Source organism: Canis lupus, chromosome 7 (genome assembly GCF_048164855.1).
Source record: "Canis lupus baileyi chromosome 7, mCanLup2.hap1, whole genome shotgun sequence".
NCBI classification, from domain to species: domain Eukaryota; kingdom Metazoa; phylum Chordata; class Mammalia; order Carnivora; family Canidae; genus Canis; species Canis lupus.
In genome coordinates this window covers 63,687,213-63,705,125 of record NC_132844.1, presented here as the reverse complement: position 1 = coordinate 63,705,125, position 17,913 = coordinate 63,687,213, and the positions used below count along the sequence as shown (strand labels likewise).

Here is a 17,913-nt window from a genome sequence, read left to right as displayed (position 1 = left end):
GGCTATTGTGGACATTGCTGCTAGAAACATCGGGGTGCAGGTGTCCCGGCGTTTCACTGCATCTGTATCTTTGGGGTAAATCCCCAACAGTGCAATTGCTGGGTCCTAGGGCAGGTCTATTTTTAACTCTGAGGAACCTCCACACAGTTTTCCAGAGTGGCTGCACCAGGTCACATTCCCACCAACAATGCAAGAGGGTTCCCTTTTCTCCACATCCTCTCCAACATTTGTGGTTTCCTGCCTTATTAATTTTCCCCATTCTCACTGGTGTGAGGTGGTATCTCATTGTGGTTTTGATTTGTATTTCCCTGATGGCAAGTGATGCAGAGCATTTTCTCATGTGCATGTTGGCCATGTCTATTTCTTCCTCTGTGAGATTTCTGTTCATGTCTTTTGCCCATTTCATGATTGGATTGTTTGTTTCTTTGATGTTGAGTTTAAGAAGTTCTTTATATGGGATCCCTGGGTGGCGCAGCGGTTTGGCGCCTGCCTTTGGCCCAGGGCGTGATCCTGGAGACCCGGGATCGAATCCCACATCGGGCTCCGGGTGCATGGAGCCTGCTTCTCCCTCTGCCTCTCTCTCTCTCTATCATAAATAAATAAAAATTTAAAAATAAAATCTTAAAAAAAGTTCTTTATAGATCTTGGAAACTAGCCCTTTATCTGCTATGTCATTTGCAAATATCTTCTCCCATTCTGTAGGTGGTCTTTTAGTTTTGTTGACTGTATCCTTTGCTGTGCAAAAGCTTCTTATCTTGCTGAAGTCCCAATAGTTCATTTTTTTCTTTTGTTTCTTTTGCCTTTGTGGATGTATCTTACAAGAAGTTACTGTGGCTGAGTTCAAAAGGGTGTTGCCTGTGTTCTCCTCTCAGATTTTGATGGAATCTTGTCTTATTTAGATCTTTCATCCATTTTGAGTTTATCTTTGTGTATGGTGCAAGAGAGTGGTCTAGTTTCAATGGAACAGAATAGAGAATCCAGAAGTGGACCCTCAACTTTATGGTGAACTAATATTCGACAAAGGAGGAAAGACTATCCACTGGAAGAAAGTCTCTTCAATAAATGGTGCTGGGAAAATTGGATACAGTATTTAAAAACTGATCACACCAAGAGCTGGTGAGGTTGCAGAGTGCCTAGCAGTTTCATTCATCGCTGGAGGGAATATACAACAATGCAAAAATTTTGAAAGACAATTCAGCAGCTTGGTATAAGGTTAAATATATACTTACTATAGGACTAGCAACCTCACTAAGTTTTTACCATGAAGAGAGATGAAATTATATACCCATGCAGAAACCTCTACCTGAACATTTATAATTTTATTCATAATTACCAAACACTAGAAACCATCCAGATATTCTTCTGTGGATGAATAAACTGTAGAATACTTACTACTCCACAATAAAAGAAATGAACTACTGATAAATGCAAAACCTTTAAGCCAAGTGAAAGATGCCACACTTAAAATTGTGCATGATGTTATAGAAAAGGCAAACTAGAGAAGCGGTTGCCAAGGCCTGGAGGCATGGGTGAGGGATTTACTATGAAGGGGCATGGAGAAACTTTCAAACTATTTTATCTCTTGATTTCAGTGGTAGATCTAGGACACACATTTTTAATCAATCCATAGAACAATATATCTAAAAAAAGATAAATTTTACTATATGTAAATTATACCTCAATAAATCTGACAAAATTTTAAAAATTGGTTAAAGTATCACTAAACTTTTTCTTCTTAGAATCCAAGTCCTCTGAATCACTTTCAAAGGAGAGTTGATGTCAGAGTTTTCCCACACTTTATCAGCCTCTGGGTAATCTGGAGCTTCGGTAATATTTTTAAGAGTGTTCCAGTATTGTTTCTGGGAATTTTTTTTAATCCAAGTTGCTGATGCTCATCCTATGTTTTTATGCTAGCATTTTATTGATCTTACTGAAAGATATCAACAACAGTTTGCAGACAATAGCCAGGACTAATTTCTGGTGGCATTTTGGACAACTGCAACTCTTACATTTCATTTGACAAACCACTTAAAGACAATTTGAATGAAGGCTGACATCTAAGTTTGTGTATGAACAGACAGCAACATCTAGGTCATGGCTGTCACCTAGATAACAGCAATTATAAGAATTGGTCAACGTCAGAAATATTAAGATGTGAAAAATGCTCATTTTCAGGTTGGTAAGATACATTATTATTGGAAGAAGTCTACGTGGAGAAACTGGACTCCAAATGTCCTTTCAAAAATCCTATGGAGACCGGTGAAATGAGGAAATATTTTCAACAGATCTTTGATTTTTTTTTTTTTAGAGAACTACATTTTCAATTATTTTAGGTAATGTGTATACAGGATACAAAATCCAAAATGTAAAACAATATAGTAAAAAGGCCCTCAGATACCAAGTTCTCCACCTGAGAGAGAAGCATGGTTGGGGGCCCCTTATGTCAGAACTTTTTGAGAAAGATTCTGGCAACAGGGTAGAGAATGGAGGAGGAATGAAAGGCCATTTGTCAACTAAAAGCAAGGACAATAATCCAGGGGAGGGACAAGAAAAGCATATATTGAGTGTATACCTATGAAGGTATAGCATGGAGAATTGTGTCTAGCTACAAATATAAGCAGTCTGAAAAATAGTGACATAAGAAAAGGCTTATACTTCTCTGATATAAAAGATATGGTATGGGCATTTCAGGACTGATTATGATTGGTCCATGTTATTAATGCTCAAGCCTCTTCCAGAGTTCAGTTCTAGTATCCTTAGAAGACAAAAGCAATTTTCAAGGTTGCCTCAGGGTTGCAAAATGGCCAGGTGCTGGTCCAGCTATCACATCCGTATACCAAAGAAGTAAAAAGGAAGGGCAAAAATGCATGTGCTTACTTTTGTCTATATATTCTACTTCATAACGACTCTCTGCCCTTCTCTTGCTCCATCGACTTTTTCAGCAAGCTGGCCAGTGTGGGCTACAATCAGTGCCCACCTTGCTGTTGGCTTTCTGAGGGATCTAGCCAATAGAGATCCATGACAGGAGATTAGAGTATGAGAAGAAAACGAGCTCAGGATATTTTTTTCCCCTGGCTCCTTTCCTACAGTCACATCTGGCTGGCTACATCTCTCTACCTGAAGGTCACGGTTTTCAGGGCAGTCTGCCCTACTGACTCTCTCCTTACCTGTTCAGATATAGAGATGACAACAGTTCAGCTGATTCTAATCTCATGCTCCTATGCTGTTCTTCATGATTTCCATACATCTGGCCAATACTTTTAGAAGTACATAGAAAATTACATAGAAAATCTCCCCAAGTTATCCTAATTTCAGTGTGCCATCTGTTTCTTTGCCAAGACCCTGAATGATACAAGTCATAAGCCAGCTGAGAATGCCTTTTAGGATTTCCTGAAAGGTTCACCCAACAATTTTTTACTTATAATTAGAAGTTAGTCAGATGGCCATAGTGACATAGGGAGGTAAGAACATACAGGTACCTTATTGTTGATATTTAGGGGATAAGCAATAAATAAGAAGGTTGGATGCTGAGTAGGCAGCCAGATGTCTTGGTCATAGGAGGGAATAGAGGGAAAAATAAAGATGTCCTATGAGAAACAATATTAATTTGTAACTAACCAGAGAGAACTGCATCAATAATCATTGGATTTCTAATAATCACATCTTAAATGTCACTGTCAAATTCATAGGCATCTGCCCTTGAGGGTCCCAGCTATTGAAGTTTTTTTTCTAAGTGTGTTTTTGCCCCCATCATAGATCTTGTAGAATCTTATTAAAAATAGAACTATGAAAATATATGCATAAGTTATATGCACAATTATTTAACTTAGTATTTTTTCTACATATAAATCCAATGCAATAAAATCTATCATCTATATCTATATATAAGTAGTTATGTCCTGGAACTAGACTACCTAAGTTTGAATCCTGGTTCCAATATGTGTCAGCTGTGTGTTCTTGTGCAAATTAGCTGTTATCTCGTCTCCTTGTATTTGCTTCCTCCTCTATAAAGTAGGTGTGGTGGCCAAGAAAATACACTTGGAAGACCTTCTAGTCCCTGGAGAATGATTGGCTGAGGTCCCCAGCTGCTGCCCAGTCCATCATGGCATCTGTGACAAGGCCATCTCTCTCATGGGCTTCTCCATAGCAATGACTAAATATGGCAGGGATAATAAGGTGGGTCCATTCCTGGGAGATATGGGACTCCTTTTTCAGCCAATGTTAGCTTGAAGACACCCCCAACAGCTTTGCAGCAGTCTTAGACTGCTCTGGAGTCTAAGACCCTTTGACCTACCTACCCCATTTTCTTTCTCGTGCAAGGTTAGACTTTGACTAAGGTCTAATGGTTCTACCAGCCTTTACCAGTCCTACCCCATACCTTCCCATTTTCTTTTTCATAGGCATCTTCCTTTAAAAAAAAAAAAAAAGTCTTGCACATTTACTCTGGTCTTGGCATCTTCTTCTTGCAGGACACAAATTAGAAGTAATTGTACCTATACCTCAGTTGTTGAGAGGATAAAGGAGTTAATTCATTTAATGTGTTTATAATAGTGCTTGACAAGTAGTAATAACTCAGGCAATTTTAGTTATTAAAGATAAACCAGGACACCTGAGCAGCTCAGTTGATTAAGTGTCTGAATCTTGATCTTGGCTAAGGTCATGATCTCAGGATTGTGAGATCAAGCCCCACTTTGGGCTCTGCACTGGTTGTGAAGACTGCTTAAGACTCTCTCTCCCCCTCTGCCTCTCCTCTCCACCCCTCTCCCTCGGTTGCTCCCCTCCCCCTTGAAAAATAAAGACAGATCACATCTTACTTTTCTAGTTAGTTAATCCCCAAAACCTTCCATTATAAAAATGCCATAAAAGTAGAAGATGTAGAAAATAGTCTTCTAAATACATATTTGAGATTAGAAAATAATATAAATCCTAGGGGGAAATATAAAGGAATCTAAAAATGAGAGAAGTGGTATTGAGTTCACACTACATCTGTTCCCCAGAGAACTTGAAACTTTCGTATATAAAGCTGAGAACTGTCAAAGAGCTACTATACCTTCAGAAAAAAGGGTAAGAACTTAAAGTCAAACCATCAGCAAAGAGGGATATTGAGGAAACTTATCTGTCTTTACCTGTATCTAAGTAAAGGGAAAACCTCTCTCAGGGCACCTGCCCTACCTAACAGCAGAGTTTGGCATTTATACCTCTCTCATGGCTGAGAATTCCCCAGCCATGATAATATCTCACAAAATGAATACAAGTCCTCTCTGGAGGGACAAACCCTCAGTGGGGATTCTCAGGGTTTCCTTCAATATAGCCCTGCTGAAGGTGAACTCACAATCAAAAAAAAAAAAAAAAAAATCACAGAACAAGGAAATAATCCACCATGAGTAAGAGTTAGTAATATGAAGAGCAGGAATAGAGCCACTAAAATTAATCACTTCCCAGTAGATAGGTTAAAGAGCACACTAAATCCAGATGAAGCTAAAATTGTTGGTTGGAAGAGATAATTTTAAAAGTTACATGTTTGTGCTATATTCTAGATAAAGAAGCCAGAGAGAGAGGAAGGGGTTGGGAGGGAAAGAGATAAGGAAGACAGCAAAAAGTCCAACAAATACCCAACGAGAATTTCGGAAGGTACAATTAGAGAGAATGAACAAGGATTATATTAAGAATATGAAGCCTTACATTCAGTTTCGATGTGAGATTTTTGATGTCCAAGGACAGCTTTTTATGCACACTTATTTATTTAGGTTCAATTATTTTAACTTACTAAAATTATAAATTTAAAAGCCTGGTTTGTCTAAACCCCCTAAATTTAGCTTATACGTTTTATTATCCTATTTTAAATCCAGTAAATTTTATATAAAATAATTTTCATGGAATTTTTAACATAAATCAGGCTGAGTGCTTACGGTAATTTGATTTTGATGTTAAATAAACCTGAACAGTCTAATTGCCTTTAAATACTTTAAATATTTATAGATTTTATATGTTCTATTTTCTTTAAGAACTGAGGCTAATCTTTCTTTCCCACATTAAACAACTTTTTAATGTAAGTTCTCTTACCACTTTATACTCTTTATGAACTGAATCACTCCCTCTTCTACCATTCAACTACAGTCAAGCATTTAGAATCATAGGCCAATTTGTCATATACTTTAATATGCCAGATTCAATTGTAGTTTACAAGTATTTTAAATACCAAACAGGTTATTTTGAATGTAACACAAAATAATGTCAGGAGTTTGATGTACTATATAATTTCTGTATCTCTAGGGCTAAGAAATACAATCCACTAAGCTTTACTGTAACTTTAGATTCATGATGAGAATGATTGTCACCTGAGGCAGTTGGGTTACTTATTGGACATATTTGATACAGGGACACCAAGCCTGGATCTGCTTGTGCCCAGTATGATTCTTCCTGCATCATAGATCTACTGAGTCCAGTTTTAGTTATTTTGAAAATATAGAATAATCTATATCCTTAAAGTGGGACTGTTAACTCCTATTTCAACTATATAATCATACTTTAACCTCTTTCAGTTTTGATTTCCTGACTTGATCATCTAAACTCTACAGAAACTCTCTAACAAGACTGCAGATAATTTTGTTCACTAATCTTGTTACTACCTGACTGAACTCTGTATTTTCATTTTTTCCTATGTCTTTGGGGCATAAGGTTTTGGTAGAATACAGGCATGTTCTGCTTATTTTCTTTGGCTCTATGATCACAACAATCCTAAATGGTATAAATAAAATATATACACTTTTAGACACATTGAAATGCAGAGGAACAGCAAAGACACAGAGAACATCTTAGAACAGCCAGATCTTTCTGTGCCAATAGCACTCCTGCAATCATGGTGAGTAAACTTTAAACCCACTGAACTCTGTGAGAAACGTGGTAAGCACCAACCCCACACAGTGACATGGTAAAACAAGAGCAAGGATTCTCTGTAGGCCTAAAGTGGCATTATGAAATAGTGGCTATGGGGGGCAAACTAAGTCAGTTTTCCATAAAAAAGCTAAAGCCACAAAGATTATGTTGAGGTTTGAATACATTAAGCCCAACTGCAGATGGAAGATAATTCTGCTATTCAGAAGTGTAAAGATTTTGAAATGGAAAGATTTAAGAAGAGAAAGGGCCAAGAAGGGAGTTCTAAGCTCCATCATTTATTATAAAGACAATAAAATTCTGAGATTATGTTAAAAATAGAAAAATGACATACTACTAAAGTAGAAAGATAATAACTTCTGATAAATAGGTTTTTAAATCAACATCACTTGAATATTATCTTTCAGTGCTGAAAGTAATAATGAACCTATAATTTTATACCCAGTCAAGCTATTATTCAGAAATGAGGGAAATGAAAATTTTCAGAAAGAAAAACTAAACTTAATAACAAACACTTCCTGAAAAGCACTGCTGAGACTATGAACAGTCTTGCCATTTGCTATCTGGAACTCAAGAATAAAGATTGGCATAACATAGTATACTTTTTAATATCAGTATCAAAATTCATTATCCAAACCTAGGAACCAAATAACTCAGATGGTGAAGAAAACTTACACTCAAGGAAGAAATTAACCTACAAAGAAGTGAGGCTCAAGAACAAAGGTTGGTTAAGAAAATTGGTAAATATGTGGGTAAATCAAAGTAATCATTGGTGGCTTAAAATAATCACTACTTTTTGGGGGGTGCTTACCCAGGCTGGGTGGTGCTGTCAAGTGCCTGACTCTTGGTTTGGCTGGGGTCATAATCTCAGGCTTCTGAGATGGAGCCCTGAGTCAGGCTCCATGTTCAGCACGGAGTCTGCTTGGGTTTCCTCTCTGCCTCTTCCCCCCGCCCCCCAGCACATGTGCATGCATGCACTCACTCACACACTCTCAAATATTTTAAGAATAATCACTATTTGTAGAGGTATGAAAAAAAAACTAAAATATATACTGAGAACATGTAAAGTAAGCTAGATGTTGAGAAGTAAAAAGGTCAACATTGTGACAAAGAGCAGGAGTAGTTTAGGAATATTGATTGTAGTAGAGACTCTTGATGCTCCACCCATAACCTCTCTGCCTATCCAAGTTCATAGATAGCTGTGGGAGACTTTTAAAACCTGTGTCTTTTCCATGCCTGATGTCTTTCTCCTGCACCATTGACTTTTCTGACTTACACAGGTGTAATCTGGAAGTGCAGGGATAACTTAACCATTGAGGGAGTAAGTAGATAAATGTTCCAACCTCCTTATCTCTTGGTAGGATGATTCTAAATCAAGTTCCACTTGGTTGTTCAGAGGGTTTGAGCTCCTGTTACCCACAGAATTAACCTGTTTGTGATTCTTTCCCTTTATTGTCTTTTCTCTTTTCCTGTCTCACTTTTTTATTCCCTTGTTTATCTTCCTGATGTTACTTCCCAAATGCCTATATGGCCAAAGGTCTGGTCTCAAGGGCAACTTTTGGGAGATCCAGCCTAAGACATTGATTAGCTTTAGAATTTAATTCAGGTATGCTTGTTACAATTTTAAGAGAAATTACACAAATGATACAGATAGAATGTGTAACTTCCAAACAAATATAGGTGAAAAAAATGAAGAAAAAAATGCTTAATAAGTAGATATAGAAAAGAGAGGGGAGGGCAGAGAAACAATAAAAGAGCAAATGTCAGCTCATAGAATCTAAGATGATATAACTTGTAAAATACACCTAGGTTTTACATGCTACTAAGATTTAAAAAGTTACAACAAATTAGAAGTATTCTAGTTTCAAAGGTGTTAAAATATGGGGAAAATGTGTGTATATAATTATACCAGATGAGATCTGATAGTACAAAACTAACACAGATGAAGGAACTAAAACCATTTAAGAGATAAGATTGTCTAAATTATGTTTTTAAAAACTAACTGTAGGCAAATTTATAAGAGACATACTGCAAGCATAAGGAATACAAAGGTCACATGTGAAAAAACTGAAAAAGATAACACCAGGCAAATACTAACCAAAACAAAGTTGGTATAGGTATCTCAAAATGAGACAAAGACTTTATCTCTAGAAACACTTTTTGCTTTAAGGAGGGTAACTTTATAATGATCAATTTTTAATTAATAAGGAATATATGTGGTTTCCAAAATTATATACCTGAAACATGGTCTCAAAGTATACAATGCAAAAAAATTCAGAGAACTACAAGAAAAATGTCAAGAACTACAATAGAAGGGAATTTTTCACATAGTTTTGACAGGCCAAGAAAAGTTAACACATGTTTAGGACATGTGTAAGAATTGTGATATAATGAACATACATTGAACTATGTCCCAAATTAATATAAATTTTACTCAAGCGGGACTGGAACATTTATGAAAATTAGTCACATATAAGGCCACAAGTCTCCAAATGCTAAAACATTAGATTGTATTACCTAACTATAGTACAATTAAGGTAGAAAGCAATAGCAAAAAAGATTATACAAAATATATGGAAATTTAAAACGGTCATACTATGAAGTAGTCTGGGTCAAAGGCAATACTGTAAGGGACATTAGGAAATATGTAGTTTTCATTATTATTCAGCTGCAATATCAAAACTCATGGGTGAAGCTAAAGCAGTACCTTTAGAGAAACTTACAGCCTCATATTCACGAAGTCAATTTATGAGTTAATCATCTAACTCAAGAAATTAGAAAGAACAGAGTCCAAAGTAATTCAATGGGGGATAGTAAAGATAAGACCAGCAATTAATTGTGGTAGATTGATTGCTGGTCTCAGTTCTTAACTTTCCTGATGTAGGATTATACATCCACACCCTTTACCCATAATGGGAGAATACTACAGGCAAAATATACTTCCTTGCCCCAATTGAAAAAGGATGTCAATTTTTTTTTTTTTTTTAGCCAATGGAATGTTAGAAAATTTGATAGGAACAGGAGACTTACATATATTTGCCAAGTATAGTTTGGTTTCTTATATGTCTGCCATCCACTGTGAGAAGAACATGCCTGGGCAGCTATTGGTCCGGTCCAAGGAGGATATAGCCTGAACAGAACCTGCAACTTGGAGCATAGAGATTGGATTTCAGCCTAATCCATCTTAGTAAAGCTGACTCATACATTCTTTAGTAAGGAGCAAATCCTTAAATTCTGAGTTTTGGTTTGTTATGAAGTATTATGGCAGCGATAACTAATTCAATTATAAGACAAAAGATATAGCAGAGCATTACCAAACCTAAGCCCCAATCTTCTGAAAAGACAACTATCAGAAACTTTTGCCAAAATGAAGGGGGGTGGGAGGGATAGGGGAGGAGGACCAGGAGAAAGAGAAAGAGAGAGGAACAACCAAAATGATGAATAGTAAATGAAATATAACCATAGACATAACAGAAAACTTTGAAAAAAGCACTTCCATACTAAGGAGTTTGACAATGCCCTTGAAAAACAAATCCTTGAAATCAACTAAAAGGAAAAATGTATATATAACACCTGAAATTAACATAACACTATGTTAACTAACTGGGAAAGAGTTGGGGGGAGGGAGGGAGAGAAAAAAAGGAAGAATAGAAAATCTGAATAGACTTACAACTACTTTCTAAATGAACCAGTAATTTAGACTTCTGATGGAAAAGATGGAGTAGATGCTGGTTAAATTTACTTTCTCTTATTCCTTACTCAAAGTATAACTAAAAACCCTGAACATTAACTACAAAGCAAACATAAGAATACTCTGAAAGGTGAAAGAAGGTGTGTGTGCACGCAAGTGTATCATCTATCTCCTAGATTTGAAGCTGAATATTCTAGAAACCAAAAAGCTAACAGACAGAAGTGTCCAAATATCATGCCTTCTCTAGCCACAGAACCAGGAAAGGGGCAGTCCAGCAAGAAGAACGTTTAATCAATAACCACTTTACTCCAGCCAAATACCACAGGAAAAACTGTGGCCTCACCCCACCTATGCTAGCAAAGGCTGAGCAGGGAATGTTGCCAGCATCAAAAATCCCCCAGCCTATCATGTTGTTGTTAGAGGAGGCCTGGTTGCTAGTGGTTGCTAGAGGAGGCCTTACAACTTTTCAGTAGTAAATAATGAGACCACCTTTTACCCCTATCGTGTTAGTGGAGGCCATTTGGGGAGCTCTCATGAAGCAATCAGGAAGACCTGGTAGGGAACCAGAGCTCCCATCCCTGCCTACCAGCAACAAGGAATCCTTCAAGTGTTATTGGAGGCCAAATGAGAAACTTGGATTTCTAAGAACCCTACTCGGCAGTAAAAAGATGAGACTCCCCTTCCCCTAGTAGAACATTTTCAGAGAGAAACAAGCTAAAACAGAAGGTTTGAATAAGATCCAGATTCTAACCCAATACCCAATGTGTCCAAGTTTCAATTAAAAAAAAAAATCACTCATATCAAGAACTAAGATCTCAAACAATGAAAAAAGTCAATACCAAAATGACAGAGATGTTAGATTTATCAGATGGTTTTAAGTAGTCATCATAAAGGTGAATCAACAAAAAACAATTCAGTTAGAAAATGGGCAGAAGGCTTGAATAGACATTTCTCCAAAGATATATGAATGGACCAAAAGCACACGAAAAGGTGCTCAGCATCACTTATAATTAGAGAAATGAAAATCAAAAACCTAATGAGATACCACTTCAAACCCATTAGGATGGCTACTAAGAAAAAGTAAAAACTAAGTGGCGAGGTGTGGAAACATTAGAATCCTTGTGCACTGTTGGCAGAACACAAAATGGCCCAGCTGCTATTAAAAACATTATGGTGGTTCTTCAAAAAAAAAAAAAAAAATTAAAGATAGAATTACCATATGATCCAGCATTTCTACTTTTGGGTATATGTTTCAAAGAATTGAAAGCAGGATCTCAAAGATATATTTGCACATCCATATTTATAGCAGAATTATTCAAAACTGCCAAGAAGTGGAAGCAACCCAAGTGTTCATTGACAGATGAATGGATAAGCAAAAGGTGATAAACACACATTACAGAATATCATCCAACCTAAAAAGGAAGGGAATTCCAACACATGCTATAACATAGATGAACCTTGTGGATGTTATGCTATGCAAAATAAACTAGCCACAACCACAACAGGCTCTATATATTTCCATTTTTAAGAGATATGTAGAGTACCAAAATCATAGAGGTAGAAATTAGAATGGTGGTTACCAAGGATGGGGGTGAGGGGAGAGTTGGTATTTAATGGGTATTAAGTTTTAATTTTGCAAGATAAAAAGTGTTTTGGAAAAGAATGGTAATTATGTTTGCATAACAATATGAATATCCTTAATACTACTGAACTGTACATTTTAAAATGGTCACCATGGGGACACCTGGGTGGCTCAAACAGTTAAGTGTCCAAGTCTTGATTTTGACACAGATCATGACCTTGGGGTCATGGGATTGAGGCTCATTCCAGGCTCCCTATTCAGAATGGCCTGCTTGAGATTTTCTTCGTCTCCCTCTGCCCCTCCCCCACACTTACACATACTCCTCTAAAATAAAATCTTTTTAAAAGTGGTTAGCATGGTGCATTTTATGCTTTATGTGTTTTATCAATAAGAAATGGAAAAAAAGCATGAGCAATTATGAACATGTCTGAGACAAATGAAAAGTTGACAAAGAAATAGAATATACAAAGAAGAGTTAAATGGAATTTTTAGAACTAAAAAAGTTAAAATTCAAGAAATGGGCCCAACAGCAAAATGGAGGGGACAGAGAAAAAAGTAGAAAACTTTAAGGTAGAATAATAAAATTATGCAAACTGAACAGGGAATAGCCTGAAAATAATGAACAGTGTCTGAGACTTGTGGGACTTTGAAAAAAAAATCATATATATATATTCTATGATTTTATGGTGTCCCAAAAGGAGAGAATAAAGGGGGTGAGGCTAAAAATATATATGAAAAAATACTGGCTAAAAACTCAAATTTGCCAGACGACATAAAGCTACAGATTCAAGAATCTGAGCAAACTTTAAACAGATAAGCCCAAATGGATAAAATCCACACCAAGACATATAGTCAAATTTCTGAAAACTAAAGACAAAGGAAAAAAAAACAAACTTGAAGGCACCTAGAGAGAAAGTATACTTACCTACAGGGGAAGAACAATTTGAATGGTAAGTTCTCATCAACAACTATGGAGGCCAGCAGGAAGTGGCACAATATTTTTCAAGTCTAAACAAACCAAAAAACCCAAACTGTCAACCAAGAATTCTATATCCAGCAAAGATATTTTTCAGGAATGGAGGGGAAATCAAGACATCCTTAGATGAAAGAAAACTAAATGTTTGTCTTCTACCCAAAATAATGGCTAAGGAAGTTTTCTAAGCAGAAAGCAACTGATAAAAGAAGAAATCTTGGAACATCAAGGTGGAAGAAAAAATATGAATAAATTTAATGCATTCTCCCCTCTTGAATTTTCTAAATTATTTGGAGTAAAAATTACAACATTGTCTAATAGGATTCTAAATATATGTAGAAAAATATTTAAGACCCTTTATATAAATGAGGAAGAAATTAAAAAGTGCTAAGGTTTTTATATTAATAAACACTCTCCCAAAAATAGGAAACAAAAGGAACTTCCTCAACCTGATGAGCATCTAGGAAAAAACTGCTATAGCTAAGATTATATTCAGCAGTGAAAGATTGAATGCTTTTTCCTTTCCAAGAATGTCCTCTCACTACTCTTATTTAGCATACTTCTTGTAGTTCTAATCAGTGCAATAAAGAAAAGGAAATTGAATGCATATAGACATGAAAAGAATAAAACTGTTCCTACTTGTAGAGGACATGATGGTCTATGTAGAAAATACTAAAAAGTCCTGGAAGAAGTGAATTTAATTTCATAGCAACGGGTTATAATATAAATATAAAAAATTAAACTATTTCTATATAATAGCAACGAATATGTGAACACAAGAAAGCCATTTAAAATTGCTCCAAAAGGTAAAAAGCCATTAGCCTAACAAGCCCTGCATAGGACTTGTATGCTGAAAAATAAAAACAACTCAAAAACACTGTTGAAAAAAAAAAATCAGAAGATCTGAATAAATGGAGAGAGATACTATGTTCATGGATTGGAAGTAAGGATATCAATATTAAAACAGAAAGGACATTTTCTCTGTGCCTCTCCATCTTTTATGTCCTAACATAACTGACAGTAATATCCACTCTACATAGTTTGGTCATGTCTTTATGCCACAGATAAAATATTACAATATTAAAAAAATGTATTACAATATTAAAAAAATATTGCAGGAGAGCTTCTAACATCAGACTGGGACCTCAGTCCAGGGATGAACTTTGCCTCTCACCTGTGATTATTTTTAGGAGATTTGCTATCTGCATGAGATAAATATATGCCTTGTCATCCTTTAGGCTACTTTCTGTGTGAATATTCTAGGAATTACCCCCAAGAAATCATAAGCAAATGTTTTAAGAACAATTCAGAGGCAGATAGCATATTGTTTATGAGTAAGCTAAGGACATAGTCTAGCAAAAGTTAAATCTAACCAGCAATACTAAACAGACCACTTACCATACTATATCTGGCTCAGCTTAAAATGTTTGCACTTAGGTTAAGAATGTTGAAGGAGTTTCATGTGTACACAACTAAAGGTTCTATTCTTAAACTTTTTCTGAGTTAAGGTTTTTTCCTGGTATCTAGAGGGCCCTTTAAGTACTTAAAATCTTAAAATGATAAAGATTAATCCACATGCATATCCCAAGTAATGTAGAATAGCATAAAACAAATTAAAATCTCCCTCCCTAATCTTTTTTCCCCCCAAGGTAACCACTTAAACTTCGAATATTACCTCTGATAGTTATCTACATATTTTAAGTAAAAAATATTGCTGACTACTCACATTTAAACATATCTAGGTTATGAAAGGTGAGAAAATGAATAAGCTTACTCTTCTTCCCTGCCTCCCTTCTCCCTATTCTGATTTGCTATGCTATCCTTTTCACTTTGTCAAGATTCACATTTTTGTTCTGTCCTTTAAAATTATTACTTCTGTGCTCTTTCTACTGACTGGGTTTCAGTTTTCAGAAATTGATTTATTTATATGATTATGATCACTTAACTTTTATTTATAGCAGAATCTGAAGTCATAATCAAACCCTTAGTAAAAGGGAAGTGCAACATTTTATCATCTAGGTCACTTAAAGGACACTGAGCCAGGCACTGAGGTTACATGGGCTTCCTTTTCATACTTATTCAGCTCTTCCTTTGCTGGTTCTGAGCTGTACTTAGCTCCTACTATCTTCTCATATTTTACTCTATCTTCTTTTTAGATTCCTTTTTGTAAAGTACATTTTTCATGTGAGTGGGTAGCAAAACTTTCATCATTCTTACACATCCAAGCATACCTGTGGCTGCCATGCCTGTGTGTTCCTTGGATCTGGTCGTAAGGAGTGGTAAGGACACTGGTAAAGACAGCACCAGGGTTGTAAGGAGTCCCTGGTGCTATCTCTGGGATCCATTGTTCATGATGTATCTTCTCAGAGACTGAGTCCAGCGCAAAATGAGCAGGGAGACCAGGGACTCTGCTTGGACTTGAGGACTTCCTGAAAGCTCTCTGAACTCTTCTAAAATTGCACTGCAGTCTAAGACACTCCATCTACCCTTTCTTCCTTCTCTCTCTCCTTTATCTGAAATCAGATTAGTCTCATGCTCTGACAGCTCACCCACCCTCTCAGGCTCTCTTGTCTCTTATAGGTGTTTCCCCTAATACATTTCTTATACACAATTCCATTTTGGCAGGTTTCTCACCGGGCCTGGACTTGCACTCTATTTTTCCTCATATTTGATTTGGTATTTTCATCTAGAAATCTATATCCAGCCATTTTCTTTCTCATTTTTGAAGGCGTTTACCTCCAGTGTCCATTAGCATCCCGAACTGCTGATGAGGTCTTAGATCTTCTTTTATTCTTGTTCCTTTGTAACAACAAATTTTATATATATTTATTTATTTTATACTATATCCCTGAAAGCTTTTGAATTCTCTTTATCCTTGAAATGCAGAAATGTCACTAGTACATACCTAGGTGTATTTTTTTTTTAATTTTTATTTATTTATGATAGGCACACACACACACACACACACACACACACACACACACACACACAGAGAGAGAGAGAGAGAGAGAGAGAGAGAGAGAGAGAGAGAGAGAGGCAGAGACAGAAGCAGGCTCCACGCACCGGGAGCCCGACGTGGGACTCCATCCCGGGTCTCCAGGATCGCGCCCTGGGCCAAAGGCAGGCGCTAAACCGCTGCGCCACCCAGGGATCCCCTACCTAGGTGTATTTTTACAATTTTTTCCTGCTTAATACTTGATGTGCTCTTTCAATTTAAAGACCTATTCTTGGATATTGTTTTCTTACTTTCTTTCTTATTGTCCTAACCTCAGTTTCTCTTGTTTTTCTGAGACTTCTAGTACAACTTTTACCTCAGTTTTAAGTTCCTGAGAGCTGTGTGCTTTGGAGAAAGAACTGGGTTATTAATTTTTGTGTGGTAGTTGGTTGTAGGAATATGAGAAGCCCATACCAGGTTGTAGAACCAGAACAGGATTTGCCTGGGCAAGAACAGCAGGAAAGCAGATACTAGGCCAGGTGTGTGTGACTTTGGATCCCTACCAGGTAAGGCTGTGAGCTTAAAAAAATGCTAAAACCCTTTGTGATTATGGGTAATTTGTTTCAGTACAATTTGCCTTATCTCAGTGTATAGAGATGAGAATATGTAATTGTGCAATGGGGAGGAAAAATTCACTATATTTGAAAGCCACCATACTCACCCCTTTTTAGGACCTAGTGAGCCTGAGATTTATTTTGGGAGCAGATGGTCTAGAATGCACCGAAAGTGATGATGATTGAGACAACATCTTGAAGCCTTTATGGTAAAATACAAGCATAGGGATTAACCTGGCCTGTGGTCAAGAAAGTACATGGTAGCTTTGGGGGTGGGGTGAGTATCTTCCCTTTATGTAATGGGGCACTTATGCATAGAAGGAAATAAGGTGGAGATGGAAGACTGAGGAGTAAGACTGCAACGTGGCCATACCTGAACATCCTGTATTAAATGTGAGCTTTCTTCTGAAGGAACCTCTGAATGTTTCTGAATAGGGGAACATTATTATCTGGGTTTTAAGGATGCTGCAGGTGAAAGATAAATTTAGAATGAGGGAGATAAGAGATTGTCTACATTAGGGGTAAACCATATTTCTGTTTCCAAGACTGGGGCAGGGCAGCTGGTTGAGGGCCAGGTGGTACTCTGTCCAGGAATTTAGTAACTGGGAGTCTGAGAATCAAGGTGGCAAATGAGGGAAGGCCAAGAGAAAAAAAAACTAGGAAAGTACTAATCTGTTCCTCTGACAGAAAAGGGGAAAGAAGTAAAGGAAAATGGGTCAGCTTCTTCCTTTCTACTGAAGGAACAGGCTGTCTGCAGGATGTGAAGGGATTGAGGATGGGGAAAGTAGAAGGAATATGTGGCCTGGTCAAGAACACTACCCAGTGAAGACTAGGGAAAGAACTCACTGGTGTTATGGCCCACTTGAGGCAGGAAAGCATCAATATGTGGGATGAGCAACCTCCCTGGCTCTCTAGGTTGATATAGGATTTAAGTGGCTGCCAAGCAGATATGGAGAAAAATCAAAGTTTTTCTTTCTGACATGCTGCTTTTTGCCTCCAGGGCCTTGGGTTCATCTGGTTTCCTTTCTACTTCTCTGGCTACTTGTCTCAGTCTCCTTAGTTGGTTCTTCCACCCTTCTAGACCTCTAGATGTGAGGGTATTTCCAGGGCTGAGTCCTTAGATCTCTTCTCTATGTACACCCACTCCTTAGATGATCTCACCCAGCATCTTGGCTTTAAACATTGGTAATCTGATAATTTCATATTGTCTGTCAAACTGCCCAC

At 36.9% G+C, this 17,913-nt stretch overlaps 1 long non-coding RNA gene across 1 annotated transcript in view; it reads right to left on the bottom strand.

The window, feature by feature from the left end:
* Positions 1 to 17,913, bottom strand: part of LOC140636347 (uncharacterized) — a 147,927-nt gene that overhangs the window by 24,656 nt on the left and 105,358 nt on the right. Inside the window, exon 2 of the long non-coding RNA XR_012033617.1 lies at positions 9,925 to 10,041. This is a non-coding gene — a long non-coding RNA (uncharacterized lncRNA). The remainder of the gene's footprint in view (positions 1 to 9,924; positions 10,042 to 17,913) is intronic.